The sequence below is a fragment of the Tamandua tetradactyla genome, chromosome 6, assembly GCF_023851605.1.
Source record: "Tamandua tetradactyla isolate mTamTet1 chromosome 6, mTamTet1.pri, whole genome shotgun sequence".
In the NCBI taxonomy this organism is placed as follows: Eukaryota; Metazoa; Chordata; class Mammalia; order Pilosa; family Myrmecophagidae; genus Tamandua; species Tamandua tetradactyla.
In genome coordinates this window covers 147,274,574-147,295,979 of record NC_135332.1, presented here as the reverse complement: position 1 = coordinate 147,295,979, position 21,406 = coordinate 147,274,574, and the positions used below count along the sequence as shown (strand labels likewise).

General features: G+C 45.9%; 1 long non-coding RNA gene across 1 annotated transcript; it reads left to right on the top strand.

The window, feature by feature from the left end:
• The first annotated feature begins 10,361 nt into the window (after nt 1–10,361).
• Nucleotides 10,362–14,121, top strand: LOC143686420 (uncharacterized). The gene is made up of 3 exons (XR_013177129.1): nt 10,362–12,146; nt 12,736–13,032; nt 13,835–14,121. It is a non-coding gene; the product is annotated as an uncharacterized LOC143686420 (long non-coding RNA).
• Nucleotides 14,122–21,406: the final 7,285 nt, after the last annotated feature.

The following is a 21,406-nucleotide window of genomic DNA, read 5'->3' as shown; positions in this document are numbered from 1 at the left end:
GTGTAATAATTAGCTAGCCTAGTGTTCCAAGTAAACTTGGGCACTGATACTATTCAATGCAAGTGACAGTTATCCTCCCAACTTTCTTTCTGCCCAGTGTAGAAATTATCTGCTACTTCCTCACAGTAGTGGTTAGTCACTTAACCAGCACAAATGACCAATTTGTTGTAAAGGATGCTTGCTTAGTTTGCTTCCAGTATACTGGGTACGTGGATTGCTGTGCTGGTTTTAGAAAGTGTGATGGTATGACACCATCTAAGTAGGATTTTTTTATTAGTATTATCATTATTGACATTAACTTTCAGGGGCCACCCTTCTTAGATCCTTTAGGCACGGCAATAATACAGAGTGGTAGTTAAAGAGCTTTTTGACTCCAGTCTCCCTGGATTCAAATCCTACCTCTGCCACTTAACCACCTCTGTGAACATAGGCTAGTCATTTCACCCTTCTGTGCTTCAGTTTTCCCAGATACAAAATTGAGGTCATATGGTAATATGAGTACAACTTCATAAGGTTAGGAGGATATAACATTTGTAAGGTACTTAGATCAGTGCCTGTCAATATGAGTTCAATAAATATCAAATCTTTGTGACCAATTAGATGATATTCTCCCAGGCAAGTTGCTCTGAGCCTTGATTTCCTCATTTGTAAAATGGGATGAAGCCCTAATCTTGCCAGGTCATTGTGAGGATTAGAGGTGAAATGGCAGCTGTGGTTTAATGCTTTCCATATATATGACCTCATCCATTTTACTTTGTCCTTGCAAATTGGACTTGATTGGAAGAAAGTGTGTGTTACTATTTGCTTTTAGCTGAAATCTGGCACTATAGTCTAAAAGCATAAATTAATATTTTGTGAACACATTTAAGTTGGTAGGAAATGTGAATGCAAAAAAAAAAAATTTTATTAGTTTCCACATTCAAGTTGCCAATAAATCCTTCTCCAAACACTTTAATTCCTCTCTTGTCTCTCCTTTGAAGGCAAAATAGAAGTATGGCACAAAATGTTTACAGATGGAGGCTTTGATAAATGGGGATAAATCTGGCCTAGGTTTATCCCCATATACGTTTCTGATCTTGACTGGCATTTGCTGGAGGCTGAGAACCTACAGGTTATTAGGGTGGTTGTATTTTGATAGCAAAAGTAAACCGTCCAATTTCTGGAGCCTTTTCTCCCTGGTACTGGAATCAAATTTGGGCCAAGGATTATTTGGACACTGGATTATTTCTAGTACTTATGTTTTTATTTGATATATATAGTAATAGTAGGGCAGCGTTTAGTTTTAAAAGTTTGAAGACGTTGTGGTGACATAAGTTTAACATAAAAGGGTTTCTAGCAGAAAAGTTAGTTCCTCTTGTTTTTTCTTCCCCTTTACCTAATACAGATTGTGAGTACTATATATCTTCTAAATTATAGTGCATATTTTTACCTAGAATGGGTTATTTTATTAAGTTACAAGTTCCAAGGTCATAAAAATGTCCAAACTAAGGCATCCGGATAAAGATACCTTAACTCAAGGTATCTTGAATCTGGCAGCTGGGAAGGCACGTGGCTGGCATCCACTGGTCTCTTGGCTTTTGGTTTCAAACAGTTTCCCGGTGGGGGGTGGGGGGGCAGGTTTCTTTCTGCATCTCCAAATGTCTCTTGTGTTGGCTCTGAACTTTCCTCTGAAAGGACTCCAGTAAGTGGATTCAGATCCACCTTGAAGGGATGGAAATAATCTCCATGGAAACCACCTAATCAAAAGGTCTCATCCTAAACAATAGATCTGTCTCAATAAGACTAGATTAGGAGAAAGAACAGTTTTTCTGGCGTATGTAACAGCTTCAAGTCAGCACAGAAACACAATAAACTTGAAGTCACCCCAGGCTCAAAAGGCACTCTTGACATCAGTCTTGCACAGTTGGGGGATTTGTCTACTGGAAACTGACTGGTCAGACTATGTTATTTTTGTTTTTTTAACCTCAATGATTAGGAGTTAATCTACTCAGCATGCTACTTTGTGTTATATGAAATGGAGCCCCTAAGAACTATCTTAATTCTTTGAACTGTATTGATTTGAGCCATGGCTTATATGATCTTTCAAACCCCAGTTCTACCATAATACTGCTTATTCCTGGCACAACCATTTGTAGTTGGCTGTTTGCTGATGGACTAATGAAAAGATTAGCACTGGCTCAGTTTCAGGAAATTGAAAAGTTAGTTCATACTTGATTAGAAGATGAAGTGATCATGCGTTGACAGTAAAGAATGTTGTATAAGAATGAAAAAAAGATCTCATTCGACTCAGGAATAGGATCTAATTTGGTTAAATTTTAGTTGGTATTACAAGGTTTTGTTACTCCAGGGTGCACTTTAAAGGTAATGTCCCTAGGCCTTTATTGTCCTAAGAGAAAGACTAACTGGTTGCCCTTTGTGCACATGGCTTCAAGCTAAGAAGTAGGAGGGCCACGTGAAAGATTTTCTAGACATCTTTTAAGTCCTGGGTATTTGATGAAATCCTTTAGGAAAAGCAGCAGAGGAGCTTCTTCAAGATATGGGGGATTATAGGGGTGAGAAAGTAGATTGGGCAATGTCAAACCTTCCATGTCTTGGCAGGCCTTATCTATAGGACCCAAATCCTTGGCTATTTCAAGTTTCACTCTTAATCTTGCCTTATGGTCTTTACTGTTTATGACCATTGGCCTGTAATGGGTGATAACAAACTGATGATGTCCTCTTTAAAGAGTTGAGGGCCTGTCCTTTGCAGGGATAAATTTCAGGTGGACAACCCCAAGATTGAGAGCTCGGTCTGTTAAATTGTTGTCCCCACTGCTTGGTGAGAACATCAGGAATTCTACAGATGGGGAACTTGAGTTTTCTCCCTTTCTCGCCATTCCCTCAAGGAAACTTGGCAAATACTTCATTATTCACTGTTCAAATCGCTCTGGGATTTGTCGTGGCATCACACTGGGCAAACCTACAGGGTCTCATGCCCTATTCAAGGTTCCATAGCACATGAATTTTTAATAAAACTTTATTTTTAAATGAGTAGAGAAAATGCTGCGAATTGAGTAGTTGGACAGTTTTCATCTTGGAAAGCAAGATTTGAATTAGTTTCACCTCTGAGTACAGTCTAGCAGAAAAGAACCTTAAGAATGTTTATCAAAAAATAAGAGATTGAGAGAACCCTAGCTGTTTACAAGTAGAAGTGAAAGGAAGGCATTTCTGGTCTCAGAAGAAACATGACTCGCCAGCTCCCTGTGGCCCTCTACTCCTGTGGAGTGCTTTAAAATTCTGGGTTGTATATATATTGTACCAGAATAAAATTTAAAAACAATGTGGGACTGTACAGCACAAACTGAATCCTAAAATAAACAATAGACTACAGTTAATTGTATAGTTATAAAAATGTGCTTTCATCAATCATAGCAAATGTACCACACCAATGAAAGGTGTTAGTAATAGGGTGTTATATGAGAATCTTGTATTTTATGCATGACTTTTCTGTTGACTCACAACATCTCAAAAAAGTATATATTAAAAGAAAAAAAAAGTGTGGAAAAGATCCTCAACTGTTTTGGAAGCCCTGTGCTTTGGCACTGTCATTGGAGTAGCGCAAGTCAGGCTTAGTTGCACAACTAGGAGACCTGTCGATGTTAAGTCATACAGCCATAACAACACTTTGCTCCCAGTACTATTAGAAGGACTTTAATTGTCCAGATGAACTCTCAATCTTCAGAGCCACCCTGCGAAATAGAGATTCTTGTCCCTGTTTACAGATGGGGCTATTGAAGCACAGAGCATGGAGTAATAAATGGCAGAGCTAGTTGGAACTCCAGGGAAGTTCTAGTCAGAATACTAGAATTGCCAACCAACTTTAGAATTTCCTACAGGGAGTTCTATTTAACTGTAAAATTTGGGCACAGAAAACATTGTGTGAAGACCCATATCTTTAGTATTTAAAAAGAATTCAGGGCAGGCCACAGTGGCTCAGCAGACAACATTCTTGCCTCCCATGCCAGGGACCTGGGTTCATTCCCTCCCCACCTCCCCCCAAAATAAGAGTTCATTCACTTACTTTCAACTTTAAAAACTGCACAAACCCAAAAAGAGTAAGAAACATCAGTTATTTAGTATTGTGGTCCTATTCACCAGTTCTACAACTACAATTGCTACCATTTAACGTTGATATTTACTATCAATAATTTGAATGACTTTTGTGTCTCAAAGTATCTTCCCCAAAATACTAGGATTAGAGATAACATACTGAAGAAGATGGAATTGCCATCTGACACTTCACATCAACCAAGACTGAAACCCCCTTACTGCTACTCCCTTTCTCACCCAAAAGATGTTTTTTAGTAACCAGCTATAGACTTGATACATATATAAGCCCCTAGGCATTGACAGTAGTGGTTTTAAAAGGCCCTCCCTGGATGAAAAAATAAAAATAAGAAAAAGGCCCTGGATGATTCTAAAGTGTATATAATAATACTACATATGCAGCAATGTCATTAGTCACAACACAGCAGAGGTATCAACAAATGAGAAACCTCTGACGATGTCAAAACATGCCATGAGGTTCTGTTACAAAGTTCATCCATCTTGTTCTGGAGAAAATGTCACTGAAGCCTTCACTGAAATAAAATACAATTCTAGTTTGAGCATCTAATTTTCTCAAGTTAAGCCTATTATAAGCAGAATATAAAGGGGAAGAGAGGCAAATGACAAAAGTTTGATGGCAATTGAGCAAAGAAAAGCAATAACCTATAGGAAGCAGAAACGAACTCAAAGCTCAGCCTTAAGCCATTCAAAGGCCAACACATCTTTACAGCCTCATTACACTGCTGAGTTATAACAGCTGATGGTAATAGAGATGAATTGCTGTGTTTTAGAGATTTTCTAATCTGCCTTATTTTACATTTGAGGAAATGGAGACTCAGATAGGTTAATGGGTTTGCCCCAGATTCTACAGCTAGCAAATGTCAAAACCTAAGACAATGATAAACCTGTTTCATTTTCTTGGACATAGTCACTGAGGCAGATAGATGCATTCACAAGATTTTTTGGTAGGGCTCTGGGGGCACAGTTGCAACGCAGGAGTGGGAGAGGAAAAAGCTGATCCACAGTGCACTTCCAAGAAGGGCCCCAAACAGATCCCAACAGGAGTTCTGGTGCTGGGGAGGCCCTTCAGAGTTGACAAGATTGAGGAATGGGAGCTGGGACTTCTTAGCCAAGTGACCCAGTGGGACTTCAGTAGCCCACTGTCAGCCAGTCATTGGCTACACCTGGTGAGGCGGCAAAAACTTGGAAAGCAATACCCTGCAGCAATTCTCAGGGGAAAATGGTGAGCCAGTTGCTGGTGAAGAATGCAGCTGTGTGCTGCAGTTCTGGACTCTTAGCAGCTGGACTATTTGCAGCATCTGGGGGATGGAAGTGTCAGTCCTGAAGATGGGATCTTAGAACCACACAGTAGCCTCTGCTAAGATATGTATGTTTGTGGCCATTTGGAATAGGGCCAGTATTTTGACCCTTAACCCATGGCCCCTCTGCCTTGGTGACCCATGCCTGCCAACTCCCCCTCTTGATGACTATGCCCCTCCCTTTTATTCCTTACCATATTTCCAAGCTCCCCCTGCTTTATTTTGCTTACCTTCCTTTTTTTTTTCCTACAAAGTTGAGATCTTTGGGGTTTTTTCCTACTATTATAAAATTAAATTATAAACATTTAAATAGTATGAAAAAACATAAAGAAGATTTTTTTTTAATCTACATGAAGGCTCTCCACCAGTGATAGCTGCCTTTAATAATCTGGGACACTTTGGCTTCTAGACAACTGTATATGTTTTCTTTCTACCATTACAAATCCTTTGCTCCACGCTTCCAAATCAGGAAAAGTCTGGCTTCGACACTTTAACACTGACTGCCAGCATTTCACTTATGCCTTCCAGTCATTTTAAACTCTTTATCTCTAACAGTACAGTGAATTGGCCTTCAGGTATTTCAGGTGTCCTGTGACTGTGAAGGAGAAAATCTGGAGAGACAAGGTGACCTTTTCTCTGAAGCCAGTTCATCCCTCAGACTATGCCCTCAGGTAGATGTGCCCTAGTGTTTTGGGAGGCTTGGAAACTGTAGATCACAATGTACCTTTGCAATCTTGCAGCTGCTTCTCCTCTAAGGGAAGTTGGGCCCAGGCCTAGTCCAGAAGGTAACGGCAGGTGTGAGAACATGTCCAAAAAACTAGTTGCTTCAATCTGAGTGGGCCTCCGCCGCCATTTTTAATTGGGATTTTATTGAATCTATACATCAATTCGGGAAAAGCTGACATCTTTACAATATTAGTGGTTAACAAACATTTTCTTAAAGGAACAGATAGTAAATATTTTAGGCTTTGTGGGCTAGGTGGCAAAACTGAGAATATTATATAACTATTTCAAAATGTGAAAAACATGGAAAATAAGTATTGGAGAAAATGCAGAGAAATTGGAGCTCTAGTTGCCTTCTTGGTGAGAATATACAACAGTGCAGCCATTGTTGAAAGCAATATGGCAGTTCCTCAAAAAGTTAAACATGGAATTACCATATGACTTGGCAATTACACTTCTAGGTATATTACCCAAAGAGAGTGAAAATAGGGTCTCAAACAGATACTTGTACACCGATGTTCATAGAAGCATTATTCACATTAGCCAAAAGGTGGAAACCACCCAAGTCCATCACCAAATGACTGGTTAAACACCATGTGGCACATATACACAATGGAATATTATTCAGACATAAGAATGTGTGTTCTGAGATGCTGCAAATGGAAGAATCTTGGAAACATGATCAGTGAAATAAGCAAGGCACATAGGGACAAATATAATATCACTTATTTGAGATGACTAGAAATAGCAAATTGCAGGGTCAAAATGATTAGAGGTTTCCAGGAGATAGAGGTACGGGGATGGGGGGGCGGGGGGGTAGTGTATGTGTGGTGGATATGGTGTATTTGTAATAAAAGTAATTTAAAATTTTTCACTCAAGTATGAATATAACCAGGTTGTCAGTGATAAAATCCAAGTCCCAAGACTTACCAATATCTAAACATGCCAGCATTTTCACTTTCATTATCAGTTATCCAGTAAGTTTGAATTAGGAATGTCAATTCTTTAAGGATGCCTTCATTTTTTTTTTGTCATTAAATTTTGTTTATTTTATTCTCTTCTCCCAATACACTTTCTTTTTTTTTGCTGCTCATTTTTTTAAAAAAAAATTTTAATTGTATTATATAACATATATATTAAGCAAAGAAATAAAAAAGCAATAGTTTTCAAAGCACTCTTCAACAAGTAGTTTCAGGACAGATCCCAGAGAGTTTGTCATGGGTTACCATACCATCATCTCAGATTTTCCTTCAAGCTGCTCCAGAACATTGGAGGCTAGAAATAATATATATTTTTTATCATTACTTTTTTTTCTTTTTTTGTGAAAAATAACACATACAGAAAAGTAATAAATTTCAAAGCACAGCTCAACAATTAGTTGTAGAGCAGATTTCAGGGTTTGGTATGGGTTGCAATTTCACAATTTTAGCTCTTACTCCTAGCTGCTCTAAGATACTAGAGACTAAAAGAAATATCAGTATAAGGATTCATCAATCATACTCATTTGTTAAATCCTACCTTCTCTGTACAACTCCACCATCACCTTTGATCTTTCTCCCATTCTTTAGGGGCATTTGGGCTATGCCCATTCTACCTTCTTCATGTTGGAAGGGCTGTAATAATAAGAGGTAGGGAGATGGAATTAGTTGATGTTCTGGAAAGGCTGGCCACTCCAAGTAATTCAATTTTTTTTTTTATTGTATAGTTAACATACATACAAAGCAAAGAAATAAAAAAGCAATAGTTTTCAAAGAACTCTTCAACAAATAGTTACAGGACAGATCCCAGAATTTGCCATGGGCTACCATATAATCCTAAGATTTTTTCCTTTTAGCTGCTCCAGATATAGGAAGCTAGAAGACTTAAATATTTTTTTATCATCACAATCAACTTTTTTCCTTCTTTTCTGTGAAAAATAACATATATATAAAAAAGAAAAAAATTTCAAAGCACAGCACCACAATTAGTTGTAGAACATATTTCAGAGTTTAACATGGGTTACAATTCCACAATTTTAGGTTTTTACTTCTAGTTGTTCCAAGATACTGGAGACTAAAGAGATATCAATTTAACGATTCAGCATTCATATTCATTTCTTAAATCCTATCTTCTCTGTATAACTCCACCATCACCTTTAATCTTTCCATCCCTCTCTTTAGGGGTGTTTGGGCTATGGCAATTCTCACTTTTTCATATTGGAAGGGTCTGTCACTAATATGGGGTTGGGAGATGGAACTATTTGATGTTCTGGAAAGGCTGGGCTAGGTTGCAGGACTTATCTGGACCAGGGACCCATCTGGAGGTTGTAGGTTTCTGGAAAGTTACTCTAGTGCATGGAACCCTTGTGGAATCTTATATACTGCCCTAGGTGTTCTTAAGAATTGGCTGAAATGGTCCTGGTTGGGGGTTGTGTTGGTTTGAAAGGAAGCATGCCCCCTAAGAAAAGCCATGTTTTAATATAAATCCAAGTTCATAATCTCTATTCAATACTGTATGTTTGAAACTGTAATGAGATCATCTCCCTGTTGATGTGATTTAGTTAAGAATGGTTGTTAAACTGGATTAGGGGATGACATGTCTCCACCCATTTGAGTGGGTCTTGATTAGTTTCTGAAGTCCTATAAAAGAGGAAACATTTTGGAGAATGAGAGATTCAGAGAGAGCAACACTACAAAGCAGAGAGTCCACCAGTCAGCGACCTTTGGAGATGAAGAAGGAAGACGCCTCCCGGGGAGCTTCATGAAATAGGAAGCCAGGACACAAAGCTAGCAGATGATGCCATATTCGCCATGTGCCCTTCCAGCCGAGAGAGAAGTCCTGACTGTGTTCGCCATGTGCCGTCTCACTTGAGAGAGAGACCCTGAACTTCATCGGCCTTCTTGAACCAAGGTATCTTTTCCCTGCATGCCTTTGATTGGACATTTCTATAGACTTGTTTTAATTGGGACATTTTCTCGGCCTTAGAACTGTAAACTAGCAACTCATTAAATTCCCCTTGTTAAAAGCCATTCCGTTTCTGGTATATTGCATTCCAGCAGCTAGCAAACTAGAACAGGGGTTGACAGGTTATGATAGGTAGCAAGGTCTAACTGAAGCTTGGGTAAAAGCAACCTCCAGAGTAGCCTCTCAACTCTATTTGAATTCTCTCAGCCACTGATACTTTATTAGTTACACTTCTTTTCCCCTTACTTGCATGGAATTGTTGATCCCATGGTGCCAGGGCCAGATATCTCTGAGAGTCATCTCCCCCCCTCACCAGGGAGGCTTCCACCCTTGGATGTCATGTCCCATGAAGCAGGAGGGCAATGATTTCACTTGCAGAGTTGGGCTTAGAGAGACTGAAGCCACATCTGAGCAACAACAGAGGTCCTCCAGAAGTAACTCTTAGGCATGCCTATAGGTAGTCTAAGCTTCTCTGCTACCTACATAAGCTTCACAAGAGTAAGCCTCAGGATGCCTTCATTTTAAAATTATAATCCCACATCTCTTAATGTTTTCAGTATCCTTCTTTGGAAAGAAATTTCTTGTAATTAGCAAGTAAAAAAAAAGTTTTTTCTTCAAGATTTGAGCAAGAATAGAGCATGCTTTTCACTGCCTTTTAAAAAAGTACTCTATCTCTTTCATAACAGAACCTAAACTATGAATTTAACATTGTATGACTGAAAATATATGGGAAGTGACTGAATAGTTTAGGGGCTGCATTGACTCCTCTCCTTTACTAGAAATTTATTCTCTTCAATTTAGTAGAATTCTTAGGGTCACTTGGCATTGGAATATGAGAATCTGAGTTCTGTTACCACTTACAGCTTGCCTAAAGATGAATCTAAAGTTTTTTTTTTTATTTTAATTTCATGCAACCAGTATTTTAAAATAAGCACACACACCCCAAAAGCCACTGAAAAGCTAACCAAACCAGGTAGCTTGCTGAATGGATTTCACCCATAGGTTATAGTTTGCTGACCTATGAACTTGTTTGTTTTCTTTTAATTTCTCAGTAATGTTGTATAATATTTTGTATTGCACTCTTACATGTCTGCTGGTAGATTTATTCCTAGCTACTAGTGGTCTAGTTCTCTCTTCAGCTGTGTGTAATCTGTAGTTAAAACCTGACATTGAATTCTTAATCTTGACTACTGAACTTTTGCTCTTTAGTTTTTTTTTCCTTTTTAATTATTTTGAACTAATTTAAAAACTTACAGGAAAGCTGCAAAAATAATACAGAAACAATAAGTACTCCCACCCAGATACTCAAATTTACCAACTATTAGCATTTTGCTGAATGGGCTCTTTTTCCCCTACAGGTATAACTTCCCTAGCCCCGTGCAAGGCAAAGGCACATCTCTAAAGTTGACCTGTGTTATGCTCCGAGCTCTTAGGTGGTTGTTGTACAACTTTATTGCTTACCTTTGTTGTAAGCCACCTCATATATGTGAGTAGCCCCTTTTTAGTCCCAACATTTTAATCTCCCTCTTCCCATAACCCAGCCCCTAGATGCAGACACCAGCAATTCAGAAGCCCACCAGGGAGACTGGGCTGGGCAGGAATCAACTGAACAACCCCAAACACCTGTGCTACACACATACACATGCCCACACCCCAGCTCTCTCTGCTAGCAAGTGCCTCTTCCAGCCTGCAACCCTGAACCAGCACCCAGCCCCTCGAGTCCCCACTCTGACCTCAGTTGATGCCTGACTTAGGGCTCAGAAAGCAGCAGGAGAGCCTGGGCCGCTGCTGGGGCTATCCTTAATCCCACTTCTACTACTAGCTATGTGACCTTGGGTAAGTTATATACCTCTCGGAGCCTCAGTTACGGATTCCATAAAAGGTAGATATTTTCTATCGCTGCATAACAAACTACCCCCAAAGGAAAAGGATAAAACATCGTTAAACATTATCTTGCTCAGGTTCTGGGCCTCAGGAATTCGGGAGCAGCTTAAATGGGTGGTTCTGCTCAGGGTCTCTCAGCAGGCTCTTGTCAAGCTGTGGGGCAGGGCTGCAGCTTCTGAAAGCCTGAAGGAGCTAGGGGATCTGCTTCCAGGATGGCTTAGGCACGTGCCAGGTCAGCCATGCTGGTTGTTAGCAGGAGGCCTGAGTGGAGCTGCCCATAGGGCTGCTTCAGAGTCTTCATGGCAGTTGGCCTCCCCCAGAGTGAGTGATCCAAGAAAGTGCCAAGACTGTTGGGTGCCTAACTCAGCTTTATTCAGTTTGGGAAACAACCTCAGGAAGAGAGGCAAAAGGCAGGTGACAAGAATCACTGGAGCCATCTTGGAGACTGGCCACCACAGAAAGCAAGTATGCTTACTTGCATGATTGGGAGAATTAAATGATGACGCATTTAAGCTTCGAGCAAATAGTTACTTAAGTGAGTTTTTGCCATATAGTGAGATAGAGACAGACTTCCCGGGTTCAAGTCTTGAGCTGTTATTCAACCTGCCTGAGCCTCATTTCTTCACCTAGAAAAAGGGTGTTGTAAGAAATGAGTTTACACATTTAAAGTACTTAGAAAAGTGCCTGGCATATAGAAAAGGTTCAATAGGTATTAACCATTATCCTGCTCACTGGCTCGCCCTGGAGCTCTGACCCTTCCCGTTCTGGTGACTCCTGAGTAAGATGTCTTGAAGAGCAGAAGACTCTGGGGAATTACTGATGACTCCACCTTGCCAAACTTATTTGAAACACTATATGTATATACATACATGCACACACACACAAAAACACATACATATCTATACATAAATCTATACCTAAATATGTATATATTTCAATGAAAGATAAAAAGCCCACTTGGCCATAAGGCAAAATCAAGCCTCAAAAATTAAAAATGAAAGATAAGATTAGTTCATAAAGTGATTATCATAATGCACCTGCTAAAAGGTGGCCGATTTGGGGTCTAAGGTTCCTAGGGACAGGGGTTAAGATTGAAAACACTCACGGAGTATCTTTCTATAGTGCAGAGCCCAGTGCCTGGACAAATAAGCTTGCAGTGCTTTCCCCGACAAGGATCCCAGACGTGAGATGGTAAGCCTGGCCTCTGTGTTGGTGCACAGAAGGTAGACATTCTGCAGCGCAGGCTGCGGCTAAGAAAGCTCAGGGTGGGGGTAGGGGGGGGCGTGGAAAGGGGTGGAGTGTGGGAGGGGTGGGGCATGGGAGTGGGGGCGAAAGGGGCAAGGGGGCTCTGAGGAGCCTCACAGTGAAACCATCGGGATCTGACTTGACAGTAGCAGATCTTCCCACTAGATGGCACTCGTGGATTACCTTTGTTCCTGGTGCCTTCTGTTCCCTGTGTTTTCACAGGTACACAGCTATTGTCACATTGTATCAAATTCTTATGTTCTTTTACTTTGGAACATAACAAATACTCTGCCTCCTTCCCTTTTGCATTGCAACAATGTTTTTTGTGTGTGCTGTTTTCTACTTAATACTTTAAGCATGTTAAAAACAATCACATCAAAAAAATATATACAAAGTGTCATAGATGGCCACCTTGTGTTTTGAAGTGGGGAGGAGCCAAGAGGAAGAGGGGATACCTGATCACTTCTCCTCCCCTCCCCCATCTACCCACTCCTAAGAGCAACAGCCTGCCTTGTATGTCCCAAACCCACTACAGGTTTCCCGTTACCATGACAACTGCCCAAGCTCTGAGCACACTGAGAACGGGCGGTGGGGATCTGAGAGGGTGTTCCTGTGTGCAGAACAATGAAACCAAAGGCTAGAAGACGGGTATGCTCAAGGGATGTTGTCCTTAAACATGTGGTGCGAGGCCTGGCTTTTTCCAAAGTGGGCTACGAACAACTTCAAGTCAGAAGAACAAGCCTGTGGCCCAAGAAAGCCAAGTTCATTTCGCTTGAGGCATCAAAGGGGCCCATGCGGCAGGCAAACCTTCAGAGCCTCTCAATCTGCAAAGGTTAGGAAGGGCTTTTCCCAGGGTGCGGTGGGTGGCTCAGGGGGCTTGCCTAACACGGAATGGTGGAATTGGTTGTGTGGGAGAAGGGGAGCCTTTGCTGATTGCAGGCTTGAAGGAGGAACCTTTTTATCTTGGGCGGGTATGTGTGTGTGTGTGTGTGTGTGTGTGTGGAGATCCCAGTGTGGCAAATGTATTTTTGTGGCTTCTTTGCGCCTAAGTCATGGGTCTGTTATTGTAGCTGAGAAGTTCGGATCTTGAAGATGGTCAGTCAACCAGGTTCTCAGAGAAAATGTTGTTGTACCCCCCAGCGGGACCAGCTTGGTGTTTCCCAAGCATAGTTTGGGTGTGGTTTTTTTTTTTTCTCCAAGGCAGCTTTCTGATTTACACTTAAGATACTGATTCACTTCTTGATATTCTCACAAGCAGTGTGGACAATCAAAGCTATAGGCTGAGCCCCCAATCTTGGAGCTTGCTCATATGAAACTTAACCCTGCAAAGGATAGGCTAAATTAGGCCTTAAGAGTCACCCCCAAGAAAACCTCTTTTCTTGCTCAGATTCTCTCTCTCTCTCTCTCTCTCTCTCTCTCTCTCTCTCTCTCTCTCTCTCTCTCTCTCTCTCTCCCTCCCTCCCTCCCTCCCTCCCTCCCTCCCTCCCTCCCTCTCTCTCTCTCTCTCTCTCTCTCTCTCTCTCTCTCCCTCTCTCTCTCTCTCTCTCTCTCTCTCCCTCTCTCTCTCTCTCTCTCTCTCTCTCTCTCTCTCTCTCTCTCTCTCTCTCTCCCTCTCTCTCTCTCGGTGGACACAGCAAGCAAACTCACTGTCCTCCCCCCCTCTACGTGGGACATGACTCCCAAGGGTGTGGACCTTCCTGGCAACGTGGGACAGAAATCCTGGAATGAGCTGAGACTCATTCCATCAGGGGATTGAGAAAACCTTCTCGACCAAAATGGGTAAGAGTGAAATGAGACAAAATAAAGTGTCAAGGGCTGAGAGATTCCAAACAGAGTCGAGAGGTTATCCTGGAGGTTATTCTTACACATCAAATAGTTATCGCCTTGTTAGTCAAGATGTAGTGGAGAGGCTGGAGGGAACTGCCTGAAAATGTAGAACTGTGCTCCAGTAGCCATGTTTCTTGAAGATGATTGTATAATGATATAGCTTTCACAATGTGACTGTGTGATTGTGAAAACCTTGTGTCTGATCCTCCTTTTATCTACCTTATCAACAGACGAGTAAAACATATGGAATAAAGATGAATAATAGGGGGAACAAATGTTAAAATAAATTTAGAGTGAAATGCTGGTGATCGGTGAGGGGGAGGGGTGGGGGTTATGGTATGTATGAATTTTTTTATTATCTTTTTATTTCTTTTTCTGAATAGACACAAATGTTCCAATAAATGATCATGATGATGAATATGCAACTATGTGATGATATTGTGAATTACTGATTATATATGTAGAACGAAATGATCAAAAGTTACGAATGTTTGCGTTTGGTGTTTTTTGGTATTTTTAAAAAATTAAAAAATTATAAAAAAAAAAAAAGATACTGATTCACCAAGGTGAGAACAGCATCTCTGACCTCCACCTCTCCAAGAGGTCTTGCTCTCTTTTGCACTTTTGTAGATTCAGAATGGGTCCCAGTACATTTGCCTCTCATGTCCTCAGGCAGATTTTCCCATTGGTATCACCTCTTGGCAGGCACAGCCCATTCTCAGAGGCTGAGTGAGACAGCGCTTCCTTTTCTTTGTCCTAAATTCACCTGACCTAAGCACCGACATTAGAATATTTTGCAATTGGGCATCACCTTAATTTGTGACACCCCCACCCCCGCTTCTGAATGTGCTTCTGAATCCTTTCAGCCAGCCCCGATCCTGTCCAGACCAAGCCTGCACTCCTAGTGCCTGTGGCTGAGGTGACAACCCTACATATTCTTCCAGGCCAGTGTGTACTTGGTCTCTGTGCTGGTAGCTTCCAGCTGCCTCTCCCACCCATTCTCTACCTTTCTCCACCTTGCTTTGCATCCAGGAGGTGACGCTTGTGGTCCGTCTAAATGGGTGCCTCTGTCCTCAGACTTTCAGTTCAAGCAAAGCAGAGGGAAAGCCTGAGCGAAGAGAGGAAGGCGGGACAGTCCTTCTGGGCTTGCTCTCTGCTTGGTCACACTCGGCTGTCTGAGCCCAGTGAAGGCCTGAGCTGCAAGGCCCTCCTCCACCCAGCCCTCTCTCTTTCTCTGGGTCTAGTTAGCCACTTTTATCTTGCCTTGCCCCTCTGGGTCCCCAAGGGCACTGGAGCATTGGTCACCTGACACCTACCCACACTCTTGTAAATAATTCCTTTATGGAAATCTCCTGAAATTACCCAAATTGAATGTGCCACCTGTTTCCTGCTCACACTCTGGCTGGTAGATCCTTCTGGTCTATCATCTTTTCATAGTTGAGGATAGAGGTCGCATCCGTTTTAACTCCCCAAATTAGCACAAAGCCTCTGTTGGATGGATGAACTCCCCCCACCCTCCATGCCCCAGTGATTCTGATACTCTTTCTGACCCAAGATGTGGTGACCAGAACTCCCGCATTACTCCAGGGGCAAGTAGGGTGGAATACTCATCATTCATTTATTCAGTCACCCATTCCTCGCTGGGTCGGGGGCTGGGAGAGCCACGGCTGGCACACAGACCTAGTCCCGGCTGCGGGAGCTGGCAGTCTCTGGGGGAGAAAAGCATGGGTCGAATCAACAATTACATGTAGATGACAAAAGAGGCACAGCTTGTGAATGGAACACACAGCATCTCCTACCGGACCGTGGAGTAACCTCGCCGCGGCCCTCCTGCTCAGACATCCCTTCCTGTAACACCCTGGGAGCAGGCCGAGCTCTAACCTCGAGCGCAGCCTCCCCGGAGCGCAGCCCAACACGGCCCCTGCTCCCGCACAGCTCACAACTGGTGGTTTTAGTCTATACAGACGGCAGCACACAAAGGTCTGCGCAGATAAAGCCCTGGAAAGGCAGACACCATAATTTTCAGAGTGGTTCCTTCTAGACACAGGCATTATGAGCGATTTATTTCTTTTTTCTCCACGTCCAAAATTTCCTGCAATGCGCATGCCTCGCTTTTTAATTATTATTTTTAAGAGAATAGGAATCTTTCATCAACCAGTAATTTCTACTAACCAGACCCAACCCCACCCGCCTCCTCCAGTCGGGTCTTCTCTGTGGGTCCGGGTGGACCCTGGGGGTTCCCAGGCGGCACCAGCAAGGACGCCGCGCGCGCTGAGCTCCCGGCGGGGCCGCGGCGGCGCTTTTCTCCCCAGCAACACCCGCCGGCGCCGCCTCGTGGCTTCCCCCGCCGGGCCCCGCCCTCCGCCCGCCGCGCCGGGCCCAGACCTGCGCCTCGCCCTGGGGGCAGGGCCGTCCGGGGCGCAGCGGGACGGAGGAGCAGCCCCAGCACGCGGCACCGCCCGTCGGGCCCCCCCTCCTCCCCTCTCCCGCCCGGCCCCGCCCACCCCCGCCCCCGCCCGCTCTCCTACGGGGTCGGTAGGGCCGCGGCTGACTCGTACTTTGGAGCCGGATGGGGAGACGTGACCGCCGAGACGCAGGCCGCGCTGGGAACAGGCGCGGGGGCGGGAAGGGAGGTCGGGCCCCTGGGCACCTGGCGGCCCGGGCGGATAGGGGGTGGGTAGCCGCCAGGCCCGTTCTCGGCGTCGGGTTCCCAGGGCAGGGGGAAAGGGGAGCCCGGAGGCGGGGAAATGGGCTTCTCCCCGGCGCTCGTGGCCCCCGCCTTGGGCCTCGGAGTATGCGCGCGGAGACCCTCCGGGGCCCCTTTCTCCTGCTGCCCTGCACCGCTCCGCTCGGGCCACCGTCAGCGGGGAGAGTCTGCCTCGACAGGGAGGCGGTCGGTTGTCAGGACCCTCCTCGGGGACGGGGGAAAGAATTTATGGTGTCAGATCCATCCGGAATTGAATCCCGGCGGTGCCTCTATCCAGCCTCAATTTCCTAATCTGTAAAATGAGAGGACGAATACCCACGTCCGAGTAGATCCGCAGGTTCTTACACCAGATGCCTGTGATACCGGGAGAGGTGCTGGGGAGACTCCCAAGGGTGTAACTGCCAGTGGAAAGGGGCGGAATTGTCCAACCCTAATCCTAAGAAGGCACCGGCCTGTGGTCCCTCTTCTGCATTTCCCAAGGCCTTGACAATCTGTCATTTGCCATCATTTGTGCCAGCAAAGATCCTTCAATAAACACCAATTACCTTTCATAAGAGTTTTCTCTTCAGTGTCTGGGGTTTCAGTAACATGCTTTCCCCTTGGAGTTCATGCCCGGCCCTCAGATCAGGTGCAGTTTTTTTTAGGGCTGTGATTAAAAGTTTGAGAAACTCAAAACTTGGGATCCTAGAGAGGAAAGGCAGGGACAACTTGCCCCATTTTAAAAACTACTGTTCTTTTCAGATTTCAATCCTAGGTCTGCCTCTTGCTTGCTGTGGCCACTTCCACAAGCTACTGAATGCCTCTCAGCCTCAGTTTCCTCAGTTGTCAAATGGGAACAGCTCTGCTTGGTGGTCCCAGGACTTGGTGCTCTGGAAATGCGGATTTCCGTTCCATTTCTTAAGAGTAAATATCACAATCTGATGAGTCTCCTACTTTCACAGATTCCCACAAGTCCCTTAGGCAACACTCTCAGGAAATTCTTTTTTAGTTCTCCTAGATCTTCCTCAGATTCACAGCCCTATTGCTGTTTTCCAGTCCTAGGAGAAGTCTGATCACCCCCTTGGTAAATGATGTCATTTCCCTCGCAGCACAGGAGCCACTGCCAAGTTCCTCAGCCTGACTTTCCTTAGGCAGGAATTCAGATATGGCTCCTCACAACCTGTAGACTGGGGAGGGGGCAAAGGCTGAGCAAGGAGTCTTGAGGCTCAGATGTGGAAAGAGTGAAAAGAATTACTAGCAAAACGGGAGGTGGGGGGAGCCCTTACTGAAAACTATCCCCCTGCTGAAAGCAGGGTGATTTGTTATCTTCAGACCCTTGGAGGAAGGAGTCATCACCTCCATTTTGATTGTAAAAAAGTGGAGGACCTGTTTCCCAGGCCCCCAGTCTATCCTCAGCTGGTTCCCTCTCTACCTGTGAGGGCCTCTATTGCAGGAGATGGTGCCATCTCCTCCTGGACCCCTTCCAGGTCTGTGGAGCTGATGGGAAAAGGCTGCAGTTCCTCCTGACTGCCTAGTTTTCCCGCCAGTGAGGTTCCTCATGGTTATCACTGGCTTGAAAGGTCAGTTGGCTCTTGGGAAACAGAGGCCTCACCCTCCCTTCCTGTTGGAACCTTTGGCCTCAGCCCAGAGTGGCAGCCTGGGAAAGGCATGTCAACTCCCAGCCTCAGGGAAGCCAACTGCTTCTGGACATCTGCCAAGGCCACTCAGCGAGCTGAGAAGCCTGGAGGCCAAGAGGCTCGGCTCTGAGTGCGGGCCTGACCTGGACAGACTTGATAATGACCATCTGTATCTGTGGGTCTCACTCCCGGGGGCCTGATAAAAGAATGTGGATGCCAGGGCCTCACCCCAGAACAGTGAAATCAGAACCCCGGGGGTGGGGGGGGGGTGAGCGGGGCATGCACTAACACTTATGTTTTCTAGAGCATCTCCAGGTAATTCCAGTGTGCTGTCAGGGTCGATAAACACATGGACCCTGGATACACATGGATGGTGATCAAAGGGCAGAATAGGAAAATTATTTGAAATCTAAAGAAAAGAGGATTTGAATTAGACACCAAATAATAAAAGCTGTCCAAGGCAGAGGGTTCCAGCAGCTGTGACTGAGCAGGGCTGTGGAATTCTTGGAAAGAATCCATTTGTCTGGGAACTGGCATGCCTCAGTGCCCAGGGGCAGAGGGGACAAGCCCGTGGCTCCAGGTCCCTCTGGGCCACCGTGCTTGCTTCTGCGGTCCACATCAGTGCATCTGGTCCAGTCAAAATGGACTGCTTACCATTCCCAGAACTCAACTTGCTCTTTCCTGCCTCTGGGTTTTGGTTCCAGAGTGTTTGTCTGGAATGAACTTTCCCCATCTGTTCAAATCGTTCCCCTTCATGGTCCCTGTTCATATGCCAGCTCCACCATGCAGTCTCCCAGTCCCACCACCAACCAGGTCTGCATGCTCCTGCACCTTCATCACTGCTGTTTCTCCAGGGTTCTCTCTCTGGCCAGACTGTGTAAATGGGGGGGTGGGGGTGTGTGAAGACCTATCGGCCGGTCACTGGGAAGGGTGGGACACCTTGCAGAAAGCAGCCTCACATAGATCTTGAATGCTATGTAATTTGTCCCTGTTCCAGAACTCGTCTCTGCCCACACCCCTTCCTGATAGTCCTCTTGCCCCTCTGCTCCATTTCCGGAGGCAACTGGGCCTTGCGGTTAGCCGGTTAGTCTCAGAGGCAGGAAGGAGCTGGGGCCAGGCCATGACCCGGCCTGTGGTGCAGAGCCCCATCTGCTTCTCTGCCAGCGCCAGCGCAGCTTCCCCTAGAGAACAGGGCAGAAAAAGTGAAGCTGGGAATGGAAGCTCCAAGCCCCTGACGCCGGTGCAGGCTCTTCGCGCAGTCAGACCCAAAGTCCTAAGGGAACAGGAAAAAACTCAGTGACCTCGGGCGCCACCGACGCCGGCCTGGTGATTAGGAACCGCCTGCCGCCGCCGCCCCTCACTCCCATAATAGGGCGCGCGTGACACCCGGGGGAGCCTCTCGTGCCCAGGCTGGGGGTAAGGGGTGGGGGGGCAGGCCCCACGCGGCCGGCCGGCTCCAGGGGGTGGGGATTTGTTCCCCCCTGTCGCCCGCCGCCCTCCCACGCCGCGAGTTACCCGGACGGCAGGATGCCAGCGGTCCCCGCTTTCTCCACCCCACCCCCACCCCCCACTCCCCGGCCGCAGCCGCCTTATTGGGGGGTTCCGGGGCGCCTCCGACGACCTGGGCCGCGGCCTGCCGGGGTCCTTCACCCAGCCCTCCCGTCCGCGGACCGCGCCGCCCCCCAGCCCTCCTCGGCAGCGCAGCCGGGCTTTCTGATGAGTCAGCAGGAGCCCGGGAGCCTCCAGCCGCCCGGGGCATCTGCTCCGGTGACGCAGCGTGAGTCACGGGCGCCCGGGCAGCCGCAGAGGAGTGGGGAGCCTCGAGCGCAGTCCCCCGCGCCCGCACCCCGGCGCCCACCCGGCTTAGGGCCCCTTTTCTGCGCATGCAGCCCCGGCGCCTCCCGCCCCCCTTCCCGCCCCGCCCGCCCACGGCCCGCACCGTCCTCCCCTCCTACGCCTCCACCTCCCTGGCCCCCTTCCAAGCTGACATCAGACGCTGGTCGCCCCGCCACCCTCTGAGTCAACAGTTTCCGAAGCGGAGCCCGCTGCCAGGGGCGGGGAGAAAGCGCGGCCTCCGGGGGAGGCCGGAGGTGGGTCGGCGGTGCGGAGCCTTTTACGAGAAGTCACGGGGGTGGGAGAGGAGGAAAAGGGGGAGGGGAGGTGCAAAACACCCTAAGGCGCTGTGGGGGCGGAGAGGAAACCCGCCGCCCCCGGGCCACGTGTGGAAGCAGGCGCTGGACCCGCCCCAGAGCGGCTTGGGGAGAGGATCCAGGGGTGGGAAGGCCGGGCTGGGAAAGGTCTCGGGCCAAGTTTCTGGGGGAGGAAAATAACCACTGGTACACACCCTCGGCCTCGGGATGTCAGGGACATTTATGTTTGAATAAGCGGACCCGCTTCCCTCTTGTGGGAGTACCTGGGGTCAAGCCCCTTACCCGGGTGGGACTCACCCCGCCCGCCTGGGATTGGCCCCGAAAAACCCCACGGGCCTAGTCTAATTCGTTCCTTGGACCGCTGTGGGGGCACCACGGTGGGGTGGGGGTAGGAGGAGGCACCCAAGACTTAAATTTAATTCAAGTACCCCAGTAAACTGAGGGTAGGTGGCAGTCCAGTGAAATTGAGGTGTGTGTATGGGGGGGGTGTGGGTATGAAGCATGAAGGAGGTATAAAAGGCAGAATTTTTTTCTTTGGCTGAACATTAACCTTAAAATATATATATATATATATATATATATATATATATATATATATATATATATATATATATATATATATATATATATAAAATATTATTAGAGAAGTTGTAGGTTTACAGAAAAATCGTACAGAAAATACAGAGTTCCCATATACCTATTAGATGGTAGAATTTTGAGAGCATGCAAAGGACATAACTGGAGTCCTTGAAAATCTGAGTTTCCTGCTACATGAGAATTTAGGCCAAAGCCTAAAGGAAAGATGAAAAGGAAGGGAAAAGGCCTTGTGAGAGGCTGGGTTACCTCCTCTGTGTGCAACGTGGCCTGAGGGAGCTGGGCGGTTTGGTCTGCCACTGAGACCCGACT